The sequence below is a fragment of the Aegilops tauschii genome, chromosome 4 (assembly GCF_002575655.3).
Source record: "Aegilops tauschii subsp. strangulata cultivar AL8/78 chromosome 4, Aet v6.0, whole genome shotgun sequence".
NCBI classification, from domain to species: Eukaryota; Viridiplantae; Streptophyta; class Magnoliopsida; order Poales; family Poaceae; genus Aegilops; species Aegilops tauschii.
In genome coordinates this window covers 19856904-19870321 of record NC_053038.3, presented here as the reverse complement: position 1 = coordinate 19870321, position 13418 = coordinate 19856904, and the positions used below count along the sequence as shown (strand labels likewise).

The window sequence follows — 13418 nt, the reverse complement described above, 5'->3', positions numbered from 1 at the left end:
TGTGAAGGAGAATTGGAGCAGTTCCATTTGTCTTGTGAAGGAGAATTGAGTAGATCATACTCTACCGATAATTAAGGGGAAAAAAGAGATAAAGTAACGGCGTTTATCATGTATCAAAATTTTCTCCTTGGAAACAACATGAACATGAACTGTTCGATCAAGAAGCTATGCGTGTACCCCTGAAAAAAAACGAGCTACGTGTGTACCCCTGAAAAAAAAGAGCTATGCGTATGAAACTTGTATTGAATTGCTTATTGTGCACTGTATTTATCTATGCAAATTCAGGTAGTGTTTGACATTTCATTCTTATTAGAAGTACGGGATTGCAAAATCTCCATAGACGGAGACTTAACGAAGTCTCAGTCAATGCTATATTTATGAGATTTTACATGGAGAACCATGTACTTTATTATTATTATTATTATTATTATTATTATTATTATTATTATTATTATTATTATCTTTACATGTTCTGTCACTTGACTGAGACTCGAGTGAGATCTAGTCATATCCATTATGATGACTCTCTCACCGTGCATTTCCACTAGAGGACAGAACTGATGCCATTCTAAATTCTCCTTACTTTAAAATTCAAAATGCTTTATAACCCGGTGCATCTATAGTCGGGCGCCCCATTTCTCCTGTGAAGGAGAATTGGAGTAATTCTATTTGTCTTGCGAAGGAGAATTGAGTAGATCCTACTCTATCGATAATTAAGGGAAATAAGAGATAAAGTAACGGCGTTTATCATGTATCAAAATTCTCTCCATGGAAACAACATGAACATCAACTGTTCAATCAAGAAGCTATGTGTCTACCCCTGAAAAAAACGAGCTATGCGTGTACCCCCGGAAAAAAAGAGCTATGCGTATGAAACTTGTGTTGAATTGCTTATTGTGCACTGTATTTATCTATGCAAATTCAGGTAGTGTTTGACATTTCATTCTTATTAGAAGTACGGGATTGCAAAATCTCCATTGAAGGAGACTTTACAGTCGATGTTATATTTATGAGGTTTTACATGGAGAACCATATACTTTATTATTATTATTATTATTATTATTATTATTATTATTATTATTATTATTATTGTTGTTGTTGTTGTTGTTGTTGTTATATTTTCTTTACATGTTCTGTCACTTGACTGGGACTCGACTGAGATCTCGTCACATCCATTATGAAGACTCTCTGATGGTGCATTTCCACTAGAGGACAAAACTAATGCCATCCAAAATTCTCCGTACTTTAAAAATTCAAAATGCTTTATAACTCAGACTGACGGTTCGATGCATCTACACTCGGGTGCCCCAACTCTCCTTTTGCGCCCAGACGGATGACAGGGTCACTCATCAGTAAAAAAAATTGACCAAGATGGACCCCACATAACAGACCCAAATGCTTGGGTTGACCGACACCCCTCATATTCAGCAATCTAGGGCGGATATGTGGTGGCCCCGACGCACCCGGACACATCCGCCACGCCGGTTTGTCCCACACTGGCCCACCCTGATTTCACATATATTCATCCCCATCCGCTTCCCGGACCAAACCCACTCCACTCCACTCCGCTTTGCTTCGACCACAAGCTCCCTTCCGGCGATCTCCGGCATGGCGGGCAGCAGATCTGACTCCGACCACTCATGATCCATTGACTTGGGGCGTCACCCCATGCGGCGCGGTGGAGGCAATGGTCATCCACCTGGCCCTTTGCCGCTCCCGGGAAGAGTTTGCCGATCAACGCTCGAGTATCTTCGGCGTGAATCCAACGTCAGCACAAATGACGCTCGAATTCGCGAGTGTTGGAAGTTGGGCGTTCCTTTGGTGCGCCATCTTCGACCCGCAGGCGTATGAGTGGTACAGGGATCAGTCTGCCCGCCGTAACAAGCTAAGGGCGACGGAGCGCAAGGTCGGTCTCGCAGCCGATGTGGCGAAGGCTGTGGTGGCGGATGCAGTGGCGCACGCTTCCGCGAAAAAGGAAGTCATATGTGCCCGCATCCTCTAGAAGCGGCAGAGGAGGAACACACGCGACCTCGCCCGAGAGCAAGCCCGGGCGATCCATGCCATGGCCGGATTGCCCCCAAAGAGAGGAGAACAATGACGGGGCAGACAACTCCGGCAAGGAGAAGTTCCAGCTTGATCCATTTGCGTCTTCGACCACTACTTCCGCGACAAATATGCCAAAGGCACCGACAAGGGCAAGCGTGGAAGATCTTTGTCCATAGCTTAGTATTATGTAGAACTTGCCAAATTTTGCTAGTCCGATAACATTATTGATGCAGTAGCGGAACGTCCAACTGTATTGATAGTTTACGATGCATGTATAGTTTTTATTTGGGATTTGCTAATTGAGATACAAGGATGTGGAAATGAAAATTTAAGATGTGACCGGTCAATGTTCGGGGACGCGGCCGACCGGTTTAGGTGTATGTGACTGTAGATGCTCTAGAGATCCTTGTGTCTTACCTTACCTAAGGGCATGAGCTATGCTGGCATCACCTTGATGCAGCCCCAGCCCATCCATCTAGAAAATCAAAATTGTATTTTTCTTCCACCCATCTAGAAAATACAAAGTGATGCCCCAGGGTTATCATCTTCTTTCCCAGTTTTCTCTCTCTCTCTCTCTCTCTTTCCCATTGTGGTCATTTGCCTTCTCCTTTTCCTCTACCTTTTCACTCTCTCCTCTCAATTTCTTCTTTTATTCATGAAGCACCCGGCTCCTATGCAGGCCATTTTGAGGCTTAGACTGACACCCGAGCCTAGTTGTCATGCGGGGCACCCGGTTGAAGCCATCCGTTGGCCATGACCACCCACCTTACTTAGCAGTACAACTGTAGTTAAGACCAACTGAGATAGCTGTTTTGAACTGGTTGCAAAAAAAGCTTGATATGTATCGAGAATGGTGTTTTGGCTCCTGGGAGCGTGCGCTCCCACGTGAATAGAAAACAAAAACAATATAGTAAATGTTTTCAAAAAATCTATTTTTTTTGTAGATGTCCACGTTAGTGTCACAAGCATCCTTGAAAATTTTCATGCTAAACGGAGCAATGGTGTTTTGCGGGTGAAAAGAACAAATTTATGGTGACATTTTAAGGTAACATTTGATATATTTTTTGTTTTTTCGCACAGATAAAAATATTTAATCTTTTTGCCTACAAATGTATATGTAGCATTTAGATGTGACAATAAACACATAAAAAATTTGTTAGAATTTTTTTTGAAATGTTAGAATTTTTTTGATATTGCAAAATTATTTTCGCGCGAGGGAGCGTGCTCTTGAAGCCCCAACGGATTTCCGGATATGTAGTAGCACGCCCCAATTAACAGGTTTGCTATTTCACATCTAGATGTGAAATACTTATCTCACATCTAAGTCCAGAACCGTTGATATTGTTTGTCTTTAATTTTCACGCAAACATGATCATCTCGCCTGGCGCACCCGTTCCCTTCGCGTTGTCCCGCAGCGGCCTGTGTCCCGGCCATGCAAGTGGAGGTGGGCCGTTGTTGTTCCTTTTTAATTCGCGGGCTCAGGCTGGCAGCCGTTGTTTGTCTCGATTGTGGACTCCTTTTTACGCATTGTTTGGACTGGATTGTCCGCGTATTTGTTGTCTGTATAATTTTTTGAAGCAATGTGATTTAGAGTGGAGAAAGGCAAGACAAGGTACTGGTAGGTCCGTGTTTTTTTAATGTAGTTCCGTGAGTTATAGAACGCTAGGGGGCCAACTCGTATTTTTTGTTCGGTCTTTCGGAACACGACTCTTTTATTTTGTTCTTTTGTTTTTTCCCAATTTTTCTTTTGGTTTTTAAATTTCTTTTTATTTTTTATCATTTAAAATCCATGATTTTTAAAATTTTATAAGCATATTTTAAATTTCCAACTATTTCTTAAACGACGTCTCATCTAAATTTTCATCGCTTGATTTAGTTTTCATAATTTTTATGCAAGCCCTCTTTTTCGTCTTGCTTGTTGATGTTTGTTTTTTGCGTATCCTGTTTGTTGGTTTAGGCTTGTTTAGCCTCGCTTTTGTCGGCCCATTATCACAGCCCACTAGCAATCCGTTTCTTGTGTTTGTTTTAGTTGGTGACATAGAATTTGAAGAGACAAGAAAATTAAAACATGCTCTATCGTCGTCGTCGTCTTTTCGGATCATTTTGACACTACTCCATTCCTTCTAAACTTCATAAAGATGAGATTTAGAATTGTCTCATCTAAGTTGTCGTCTGTTGGATAATTTTAACGCAAATTCTCGATCTCGCATCGTCGGCTAATGTATTAATGCGTCGCATGTTCTATTTTCTCAACCTGTTGACCTGTTCGTGGTGCATGTTTGTTTTTTTTGTTGGACTTCTTTTTCTTGCAATCTTGTGGCCTTATTTTATCTGTTCGGTGTTGTAGAAATGTAAGAAACATGTTATGTCAGTTGTCATTGCCTATTTCTATTTTCTTTTAAGTTCGATGCTGATGATACATGCTTTGTAAAAAAGATAGGCTTTACCCTGCGGTCAATATGCAATTAGGTCCGATCAATTTTTTTGTCCTAGTTTTAAGTCCATCTTGAACACAAAATGGGCGCCACCAATTTGTTCTTCTACTTGGAACTCCAACACTAAAATGCATTTTTTTACCAATTGTAAATCTACCTTCGATAGACCCGACCAATTTGTCCATCATTTGCCAGTCCACCTTCGTTACGCAACTGGTGTGACGCCCCCGATTTGACCGTACACTAATCATGCACGCAAATGTGTACGACCAAGATCAGGGACTCACGGGAAGATATCACAACACAACTCTAAAACATAAATAAGTCATACAAGCATCATAATACAAGCCAGGGGCCTCGAGGGCTCGAATACAAATGCTCGATCACAGACGAGTCAGCGGAAGCAACAATATCTGAGTACAGACATAAGTTAAACAAGTTTGCCTTAAGAAGGCTAGCACAAACTGGGATACAGATCGAACGAGGCGCAGACCTCCTGCCTGGGATCCTCCTAACTACTCCTGGTCGTCGTCAGCGGCCTGCACGTAGTAGTAGGCACCTCCAGTGTCGTAGGAGTCGTCGTCGACGGTGGCGTCTGTCCTGGGCTTCAACATCTGGTTGCGACAACCAGATAGAAAGGAAAGGGGGAAAAGAGGGAGAGAAGCAACCGTGAGTACTCATCCAAAGTACTCGCAAGCAAGGAGCTATACTACATATGCATGGGTATATGTGTAAAGGGGCATATCAGTGGACTGAACTGCAGAATGCCAGAATAAAAGGGGGATAGCTAGTCCTGTCGAAGACTACGCTTCTGGCAGCCTCCATCTTGCAGCATGTAGAAGAGAGTAGATTGAAGTCCTCCAAGTAGCATCGCATAGCATAATCCTACCCGGCGATCCCCTCCTCGTCGCCCTGTTAGAGAGCGATCACCGGGTTGTATCTGGCACTTGGAAGGGTGTATTTTATTCAGTATCCAGTTCTAGTTGTCATAAGGTCAAGGTACAACTCCGGGTCGTCCTTTTACCGAGGGACACGGCTATTCGAATAGATAAACTTCCCTGCAGGGGTGCACCACATAACCCAACACGCTCGATCCCATTTGGCCGGACACACTTTTCTGGGTCATGCCCGGCCTCGTAAGATCAACGCGTCGCAGCCCCACCTAAGCACAACAGAGCGGTCAGCACGCCGGTCTAACCCTATGCGCGCAGGGGTCTGGGCCCATCGCCCTATGCACACCTGCACGTTGCGTACGCGGCCGGAAGCAGACCTAGCCTAGTGGCGTTCCAGTCCAATCTGGCGCGCGCCACTCAGTCGCTGACGTCAAGAAGGCTTCGGCTGATACCACGACGCCGGGATACCCATAACTACTCCCGCGTAGATGGTTAGTGCGTATAGACCAAATGGCCAGACTCAGATCAAATACCAAGATCTCGTTAAGCGTGTTAAGTAACCGCGAACGCCGACCAGGGCCAGGCCCACCTCTCACCTGGGTGGTCTCAACCTGCCCTGTCGCTCCGCCACAAAGATCCACTTGCGGGTACTCCTACGAGCCGACCCGACTTTAGTCATCACATGTGTCATGTATGTAGTATATAAGTATATACCCGTGATCACCGCCCAGGTGATCACGGCCCGATAGTATAGCACAGCAGATGGAAAAGAATGTAGGGCCACTGATGGAAATCTAGCATCCTATACTAAGCATGTAGGATTGTAGGTAAAGGTAACAACAGTAGTAGCAAGGATAGGCTATGCATCAGGATAGGATATCGGAAAACAGTAACATGCTACACTACTCTAATGCAAGCAGTATAGAGAAGAATAGGCGATATCTGGTGATCAAGGGGGGGGGCTTGCCTGGTTGCTCTGGCAAGTAGGAGGGGTCGTCAACTCCGTAGTCGAACTGGGCAGCAGCAGTGTCGGTCTCGTAGTCTACCGGAGAGAAGAGGGGGAAGAAACAGCAAATACAATGCAAACATAAGCATGACGATGCGTGACATGACAATGAGCGGTGCTAGGTGTGCCCTAACGCGACAGTAGGTGGTACCGGCGAAGGGGGGAACATCTGGGAGGTATTCCCGATGTTTCGCGTTTTCGGACAGACGGACCGGAGGGGGAAGGTTGCTAGTTCGATATGTTAGGGGGTTGTGGTGGACGAACGGACTGCGTATTCGGATTCGTCTCGTCGTTCTGAGCAACTTTCATATAGAAAACATTTTCATCCGAGTTACGGTTTAAAAGATATGAATTTTCAAAGATTATTTGAATTTCTGGAATTATTTAATTAACAGAAAAGGGATATGACGTCAGCATGACGTATGAGTGACGTCAGCGGTCAACACTCCGGTTGACTGGTTAAAACTGACACGAGGGACCCACCTGTCATAGACAGTGGGTTAAACAGAAGATTAAACTAATCAATTTTAGTTAATTAACTACTGGGCCCACCTGTCAGTGAGTGATTAAGTTAATTAATTAGTTTTAATTATAAAAACATTTTTCTTTTCCCTTTTTTTTTAATTTTGCGGCGGGGCCCGCATGTCAGTGGCTGGGCCTGCCCAGTCAGCACGTTGACTGGGTGGACCCAGTCAACGTGGCCCACAGGGCCCACTGGCAGTGGCCCTGGGGTGGCCCCAGGCCGGCCACGTCGGCGGCCGGCGCCGGAGCAACTCCGGCGACCAAAACGGCGGCGGCGCGGCTCGGGAGGGGCGCGGGTTTCGCGCACAGGGGGTCTGCGGGGTCATGGCTGGGCGCGTTCGACGCGGCTCGGCGCCGCGCGTCCAACGGTGGTGGCCGGAGCGGCTGGAACGGGCGGGGGCGAGCGCTTCGAGCTCGCCGACGGCGAGGTGCTTCGGGCGAGCAACGGCAACGTCGGTTCGGCGCGAGATCGGGCAAGCGGAGGAGCTGGGGAGCATCTACGTGCGGTGGGGAGTGCTGCGGGCTTGAGCCCGTGACCAAAAGGTCACCGGAGACCCGCCGGCGGCGAGCTCCGCGGCGCGGCGTTCGGGCGCGCGCGGGGAAGAAGCTAGGGGCGCGCGAGAGAGAAAGGACAGGGGAGGAGGGGGAAAGAGGCTCACCGCGCGGCACACGGAGGCCGGTGAGAGCTTAGGAGCAGCAGGTCGGCGCCGGGGAAGAAGGGGGTCGCCGGCGTCCGAAGTTGAAGACGAGCTCGGGGAGGCCGTTGCAGTGGCTCCGAGCTTCAACGGAGAGGCGGAGGTGGTGTAGTCGAGGGCGGCGACGGCGTATGACACGGCGAGGTGGCGATTGGGGCACGGTGGCCGTGCGAACGACGGGAACGGCAGCGAGCGCGTCGGGCGGGGGGGAAGAAGAGAGCGGCGCGGATCTGGGGGGGAAGAGGGAGGCGCGGAGGCCGAGGGGAGAGCGGGGCGAGTGGGAGAGAGGCCCGAGGAGGCGGGGGTGCTGGCGCCCTTATCCTCCCCGTCGCCGGCGAGGTGGTGCGGCGGGGACGGCCCCTGTTCCGACCCTGGTCGGTGGAACAGGGGAGGGGGCGAGCGGGAGAGGTGGGCTGGCCGGCTGGGCCGGGGGTCGGCCCAGTTGGGCCAGCGGTCCAGTGGGGGGAAAGGGGCCTTCCCCTTTTTTTCTTTTTCCCTGTCTGTTCTGTTTTCTGTTTTCTTTTTATTTGTTTATTTTCTTTTCTGTTTTATTTCATTTAAAAGTATTTAGGTATTTTATAAAAATGTGTTTTCTCCACCATAATTACCAGTGTATTATTTGGCACCCACCGAACATTTTTGTTCAAATTTTTTGAAAACTTTTAGTTTCCACTTTAATTTTAATTGAAGTTTGAATTAGGAGTTTGAAAGGAATGTGATTCAAATGTGATCAAGCCCTGTTTAGCAACATGATTAGCTTAATCTCAGAGAGTTACTGTAGCATGATTCTCGGGGTGTTACAAATCTCCTCCACTACAAGAAATCTCGTCCCGAGATTTAGGAGGTAGAAGGAAACAGTGCGGGGTATTCTTCGCGCAGACGATCCTCTCGTTCCCAAGTGGCCTCATCTTCAGAATGGTGCGACCACTGGACTTTGAGAAACTTGATCGCCTTCTGACGTGTGCGGCGTTCAGCTTGGTCGAGAATGCGGACCGGATGCTCCTTATAGGAGAGGTCTTGCTGCAATTCGAGCACTTCATGATCCACAGCTCGGATTGGGTCCTTGAAGCAACGGCGGAGCTGTGACACATGGAACACATCGTGAACCTGAGAAAGGTTCGGCGGTAGCTCCAGTTGGTATGCCACTTTTCCACGCCTTTCGAGAATAGTGAATGGGCCAATATAGCGAGGAGCTAGTTTGCCCTTGATCCCGAAGCGGTGAGCACCCTTCATAGGTGTGACTCGAAGATAAGCCTTTTCGCCAGGTTGATAGACCATGTCTTTATGATGACGGTCATACTGACTCTTCTGACGTGACTGAGCAGTCTTGAGATTCTCGCGAATAATGCGGACTTGTTCTTCGGCATCTTGGATAATATCCGGGCCGAAGAGTGGACGTTCCCCAGTTTCTGACCAGTTCAGAGGGGTTCGGCACTTTCGTCCATACAACACTTCGAAGGGGGCCATCTTCAGACTAGCTTGATAGCTATTATTATAAGAGAACTCAGCATACGGGAGAGATTCCTCCCATTTCTTGCCGAAGGAAATAACACAAGCTCGAAGCATGTCTTCGAGAACTTGGTTGACGCGTTCAACTTGCCCTTGCGATTGAGGATGAAACGCAGTACTGAATGACAGATGAGTTCCCATAGCTTCTTGGAAACTTGCCCAGAATCTTGAAGTGAATAAGCTGCCACGGTCTGAGCTGATAACCAATGGAATACCGTGGAGTGAAACAATCCTGGACATATAGAGCGTTGCCAACTGGCTAGCAGTGATCGTTTCTTTGACTGCCAGAAAATGTGCAACTTTGGAAAGTCGGTCAATGACGACAAGAATAGCATCATTACCTTTCTGTGATTTGGGAAATCCAGTGACAAAGTCCATTTCAACATGGTCCCATTTCCATTCAGGAATAGAGATAGGTTGCAGAGTTCCAGCAGGCCTTTGATGTTCTGCTTTGATACGACGGCAAACGTCACACTCAGCAACATAACGAGCAATGGCTTGCTTCATATTAGACCACCAGAATCTCTGACGGATGTCTTGGTACATCTTTGTACTACCAGGATGGATACACAGAGGTGTATCATGAGCTTCTTTCATAACTTCCTGTGTCATATCCAGGTTTTTCTCTGCACATGGCACCACTAGGCGGTCCTTGAAGTATAGGGTGCCATCTTCAGCAATGGTGAAGAATGAGGGCTTTCCTTCTGCGAGGTAGCGCTTAATCTTGTGGGCTTCAGAGTCATACTTCTGTAGCCTTTTGATGCTATCCACGAGATCTGGTTTAGCAAATAGGGTATTGAGGGAACCCTGGGTAACAACGTGGAGGTTCACCTTGCCAAACTCCTTAGGAGGGGGAGCGAGTGCACCCGGAGGAACAATATGGAGGTTCAGCTTCCTGAATTCTTCAACAAGCGAGGGCTGAACTTTATGAACCTGGAGGTGGTTGCAGTAAGACTTGCGGCTCAAGGCATCAGCCATTACATTAGCCTTGCATGGCGTATAGGAAATACCCAAGTCAAAGTCCGCAACAAGCTCCATCCATCTCTGTTGACGGAGGTTCAGATCTGGCTGAGTAAACAGATATTTCAGACTTTGGTGGTCAGTGAAGATCTCGCAACGATTACCGAGAAGGTAATGTCGCCACTGCTTCAGCGCATGAATGACAGCAGCAAGTTCGAGGTCGTGAACTGGGTAGTTCTCTTCGTGAGGGCGCAATTGCCGAGAGGCATAAGCAATCACTTTGCAGTCTTGCATTAGGACACAGCCTAATCCTTGACGGGAAGCGTCGCAGTAAATGACAAAGTCCTTCTTAGTATCAGGTGGAGCTAGAACTGGAGCAGAAGTCAACTTGTCTTTGAGTGCCTGGAAACTTTCCTGACACTTGTCTGTCCATTGGAACTTGACACCCTTATGCAACAGGTTAGTCAGAGGCCTGGCGATCTTAGAGAAGTTCTCGACGAATCGACGGCAATAGCTGGCGAGACCGAGAAAACTTCTGACTTGCTTAACATTCTTGGGAGGAGTCCAATCAAGAATAGCCTGAACTCGCTCGGGGTTAACGGCAATACCATCCTTAGAGATGACATGCCCAAGATAGGTTACTTCCGGTAGCCAGAATTCACATTTGGAGAACTTGGCATATAGTTGATGCTCTCGTAGCTTTTCCAGCACAAGTCGAAGATGTTCAGCATGTTCTTCTTCGTTCTTGGAAAATACCAGGATATCATCCAGATAAACCACGACGAACTTGTCGAGGTAATCCATGAATATATAGTTCATCAGACGAGAGAAGGTGGCTGGAGCATTGGTTAAACCGAAAGACATGACGGTGTACTCGTATGAACCATAGCGAGTCACGAAGGCGGTCTTTGGGATATCCTCTTCTCGAACACAGATCTGGTGGTAGCCCAACCTCAAGTCGAGCTTAGAGAACACTGACGAACCCGCCAGTTGATCATACAGATCATTGATCCGAGGAAGAGGGTACTTATTCTGAATGGTAGCTTGGTTTATAGGACGGTAGTCTTGAACTAATCGGTTTGTCCCATCCTTCTTCTTGACAAAGAGAGAAGGTGCTCCCCAAGGAGAGCAACTTGGGCGAATGAATGCCTTGCGAAGAGATTTGTCGATTTCCTCCTTAAGCTCAAGGAGTTCATGCGGCGGCATTTTGTAGGGTCGCTTGGCTATAGGAGTGGTGCCTGGTTTCAAGTCGATGATGAATTCGACAGCTTTAGCAGGGGGAATCCCTGGAAGTTCTTCAGGGAAGACGTCGAGGAATTCACCATGACGGGAATGTCCTCAATGCCCTTGAGTGGTGCAGCGTTCAATGCATAGAGCCTTGCCTCGGCATTTTGCACCAGATGAGCTTGGTAAGCAACTATTTCATCTGAAGGGTGTAGCAGATGGACGGTTTTAGTGGCGCAAACTATAGAAGCAGTATGCGCTTTCAACCAATCCATACCCAAAATGAGGTCGATGTTAGACGACTTCAGGATAATGGGAGAGGCATAGAATTCCAGCCCTTCGATTTCCACGGGGACATCGATGCCAACCAAGGAGGTTTGACACTGTCCCACGGGGGTTTTGACCAATACAGAGGTGTTCATCTCCTCACATTTAGCGTCGTGCTTGTATGCAAAATCTTCTGACATGAATGAATGCGATGCACCTGTATCAAATAAAACGGATGCTGGTACTGAATTTACGAGGAGTGTACCCATCACAGTAGCAGGCTGGTCTTGAGCTTTGTTGAGATCAACGTGGTTGGCATGAGCACGACCATAAGACTTAGCATTGTTGGTGCGAGGCTGATTGTTACCACGGCCAGTTGCTAGAAGGGCCAGTTGATTCTGGTTCTGGTTGCATTCTCTAGCACGGTGTCCTGGTTGACCACACCTGAAGCACAAGCCATTATTCGGAGTGGGAACAGGAGCTTAGGATGGTGGAGCTGGAAGTCTTGACTGCCTAGATGGTGGTGGAGGCAGACGAGGTGCAGCATAGGTCTGCCTTGGGGCAGATGCATTTGGACAGTACATGCTGTTCGGGATCCATATCTTACGCTTCTGTGCGGGCGAGCCCGAAGATGAGCCCGTGTCACGGTTGCGCCTGTGAGAGCTCTGGTATTCCTGTAGACCAGTTTCGACATTGATGGCCTTGTTCACCAAGGTGGAGAAATCAGCAAAGTCATGCACTAGAAGTGCGAGCTTGATGTCAGCTTGAAGGCCATCACGGAACTTCTCCTGTCTGCGTGCATCAGTTGCAATGTCTTCTTCAGCATAGCGGGACAAGTCCAGAAACTCCCGCTGATAAGCTTCGACAGTTTTGTTGCCTTGGGTGAGGTTGCGGAACTCGCGCTTCTTCCGGTCCATGACTCCCTGAGGAATGAAGCAGGCACGGAAAGTAGCATGGAAGTCTGGCCATGTGATGATTGTTCCAGCTGGCAGAGTACGCCTGTGGCTGTCCCACCATTGAGCTGCGGGTCCCTTCAAGAAGAAGGAAGCAAAGGTGACATAGCTGGCAGGGGCTACATCAGCAGACTCCATCTCATAGGTGATGTCACGGAGCCAGTCATCAGCATCCAGAGGCTGAGTTGAGCTGCGGTAGATGGTTGGGTTGAGGCGTATGAAATCTTGAAGAGTCACTTGAGCTGGCTGCTGGTTCATATTGGGGCGAGGAAACTGTGCCATCATATTTTCCATGAATTGGCGGTTCAGTTCAAACTGTTGGATCATACCAGCCATGTACTCAGGTGGTGGTGGGGCATCGCCACCACGACCACGACCACCTGGTCTAACCATCCTGCTAATATATAACAGGGGTAGTTCAGCATTGAGAAATTTGCAATGACAAGAATCATTCATGACGAAACATGCATAATGAAAGGAGCACGATAGATACTACATAGTAGTCGGCATAACTTACAAAAGGGGTCATGCATAGAGTTCAGTACATAGACTAATACATCATAGGCGGCACACAGGCTCGCGGCGACTGCAACTAATACTACAAGCAAGCCTACATCAGTCCCAAGAGGTACTGTGGAGGTAATCGTAGCCCGACAGCTGGTAGTGAGGCAACGGATAGCCCTCGACGTCAGCAGACTAGGGGCCGCGGATACTCAGGTGTAGAGCCCGACGCTCAGGTGGCAGAAGAGGGCCAAGTGCGGGAGAGTAGCCTCCCACCTCTGGCCAACCGACACCGTGGGGCATCACGGTCCTGGCTGGGTAGATCGCAGTACGCGGTACCTGTCCAGATCGGACAAAGGGGTGCAGCAGCGTCAGAGCACGGTAAAGGTGCTGACGGGTGGTGTACA

The 13418-nt window shown here is 48.0% G+C and overlaps 1 pseudogene; it reads left to right on the top strand.

Annotated features, from left to right (window-relative positions):
* Positions 1 to 1777: 1777 nt before the first annotated feature.
* LOC109762688 (UDP-glycosyltransferase 91D2-like) overlaps positions 1778 to 13418 on the top strand; it is a 30896-nt pseudogene continuing 19255 nt past the window's right edge.